At 36.3% G+C, this 2,812-nt stretch overlaps 1 protein-coding gene across 6 annotated transcripts in view; it reads right to left on the bottom strand.

Moving 5' to 3' along the window:
• LOC106519419 (muscleblind-like protein 1) overlaps positions 1–2,693 on the bottom strand; it is a 65,434-nt gene extending 62,741 nt beyond the window's left edge. For all 6 annotated transcript variants that reach the window (XM_014011091.1, XM_014011094.1, XM_014011093.1 and 3 more), the window contains exon 1: positions 2,482–2,693. The gene's annotated coding sequence lies outside the window, so the exon portion shown is untranslated. The remainder of the gene's footprint in view (positions 1–2,481) is intronic.
• Positions 2,694–2,812: the final 119 nt, after the last annotated feature.

Below are 2,812 nucleotides of genomic sequence, written 5' to 3'. Positions count from 1 at the left end.
CTTTTACTCTTTATATGGTGTTTGTTTCTTATTTTCAAGGTTTCCTTTATTTTTTCTTTTTGTGAAGGTGTATATTTTACCCCTTTGTCCCCAAAAATTAATTTAGACTTTTTTTTCCCTGTAATTAAAAAAAAATCTTGTGGTGTTACCCTAATACAAAACAAGTTCAAAACAAATTTCACCAAGGTGAAATTAAAGTATATCATATTTAACTGTATTRTACTGCAATGCTTCAATTCACACTGTATCATGTTGTCTGCAGTATTTATTTATACTGTATGGCATCTGATCAAACTGTATTGAAATGTATTGTACTGCATCWGATTGTGTTGAATCTCATCAAACTRCATTGTACAAAAATATTTTTTTTCATGTTTGWACAGAYTCTGTATTAACATGTTTTGGATCTWATTAAATTGCATTACATCACTTCAAAGTAAATTGTAATATATTGATTTACATCATATAGTTTTTCTTTTGTAATATACCACACTATATTGTATTCTGTTGTGTTACGTCCTATCAAATGGCATTGCGTTTTATTTTCTCTTTGTATTGCATCACATTGCTTGGTGTCTTATCTTATTGTATTGTTTCCTAATTGCATTGTATTGTGTCACATTGTATTGTACCGTAACACATTGTGTTGTAATATCACATTTTATTGTTTCACAGGACATTAAACTGATTTTATTGTGGTGTATTGTACAAAATATTTTATTACATTGTAACAAAGTGCACAAGATCATATTCTGTTGCAATGTTTGACCCTTTATTGTAAAAATGATGGATTTACTTTAAACCTGGCTGAGCTCATTCTTTGTTGCAATTGTTTTTGGGAGCCTTTAACTAAAACAGCTATAAATCCCCACTTTTCTACTTACAGCATCCCTTCAAACCGTAAATACTGAGGGGACTACACAGCCACACACATAGRCACTTTGAAATTTCTGCTTTGAACTCAGACAGAATTATTACAAAGCCCAGTCAGGGATACACATAGATGCTACTGTCGCATAGGTGTCTGGTGAATAATTCTATTAGTAGATAAGTGAGACAGAGGAGGGAGGCTCTTAATAAAAGTATTTGTAATGAAAAAGAGGAGCTTCACCATTTTGATTTTTGACAGGTGGATTTCTGCAGGGGAGATGCTCTTTCTGTGTTAAATGGAGACAAAACGAATATTCAAAAAAAAAATTTCTGTCTGAAGTGCAGCATAGATTTTTTTTCTTGCTTTCCCCAGACCACTAAAGCTCCCTGCCTTGTCTGTTAAAGTGTTCAGTACAAAACAGCTTCCCAGATCGACATAAAACACATTGTCAAAGATGAAGAARTAAGAACATCTCAAAAGCTCCTGTGAGACGTTTTGTTGTTAAAAGTGACATAAACAAAATACCCTGAACAGGATTTTATTCAAAATATMGATTATGAAACATGTTTCCATTTTCAGTTTATCACTTTTAAATCTTATATTAATGAAATAATGGTTCGATTTCTAAATCAATCACTTTTTTTTTTACTAAAAGCCTCCACATTACCACACTGAAACATAATTTTACAGCACAGTTGCAAAGGGTGGGCTTGAAATTTTTTCATCTGAGTCCAGGAGTAATTAAAGTTAAGGGTCCCTACCCTGCACATATGGTGCAATCGCACCTCCCAGCCCGCCTGTTTCTCTGGTGCAACTGATATGGTCAGGAGCCTCAGTGGCAGTTAAACCACAAAATGACCCATAACACAGACAGTGCACTTTTAGTTCATTCTGGTATCAGATACCGCAAAAAATAGGAACTAGTCTCCTTTTAGCACATGATTACACGCGGTGGGCCAAACTGCTGCTTTTGCAATTGAATGAGTCTTAAACAGATTTATTCTGTGTTAATAAAAACRAATCAGCCTTTTGTTTTTATTATTTTTTGACTTGGTAGAAGAAGTACACATTTATTTTATATAATAATTGTTGTAATTAAACACATAAAACCTTTTTTTTCTTTTTGGCCTAAAAAGTTCAAACCTGCAAATATAGTTAAATTCCACACTTAGTAGATCATGTACAAAATGCTACTCTGGGGTTAAAACAGGTTTTGCCTGCACTGTATCTCATGCAAAACTTCCCCAACACATGCAAATTTGACTACAGGTATGATGTATCTGCAACAAGGGAAGACAGAAATAAAAGTAAAATAAAATAAAATGCAAAGCAACTGTGACAAACAAATATTTGACATCCATGCTGTTTTCTGTTGAGAGATTCTTGCTTTTAAGCAGTAGGAAAAGAAAGCTGTCTCTAGCAACAGGCGAGGAAGTTGTCAGAGTCACAACATGTCAAATATTAATAACAGCATAGCATCTGTGTGGAGCTGAATAAAGCGACTCTCTGCTCTCCTCCTCCTCTCACTGGGTGGAAACACACAGAAACATCATCTTGTAAAAAAAAAAARGCAGCAGCYGTCCTGCACGGTCACAGCAAAGCCGTCTTACCTGCCTGCGTGTCTGTGGATTCTTCCTGCTCTCGGTCTGTCTCTATGGGTGTAAGCACGCTCTCACACACACACACACACACACACACATACACACATATATAAAGACACACAAGCCCTTCCAACAGGAACTGATGAATCTGCACGACTTCAGCCCTGCAGCGTGCAGTGCATTATGGGGTTTCGCTCTGTCTTTCCTCCTCTCTCTCACTCCTGGCACGGTGTTAGAGGGGGGATGTCCTCACCTCCTGTCTAGAGAGAGGAGGGCAAACTCTCTCTCTCTCTGTCTCTCTCTCTCTCTCACACACACACACACACACACACACACACAC

Source organism: Austrofundulus limnaeus, unplaced genomic scaffold (genome assembly GCF_001266775.1).
Source record: "Austrofundulus limnaeus strain Quisiro unplaced genomic scaffold, Austrofundulus_limnaeus-1.0 Scaffold76, whole genome shotgun sequence".
Taxonomy (NCBI): domain Eukaryota; kingdom Metazoa; phylum Chordata; class Actinopteri; order Cyprinodontiformes; family Rivulidae; genus Austrofundulus; species Austrofundulus limnaeus.
Note: the sequence above shows the minus strand (reverse complement) of the source record. Positions and strands in the feature narration are given on the sequence as shown.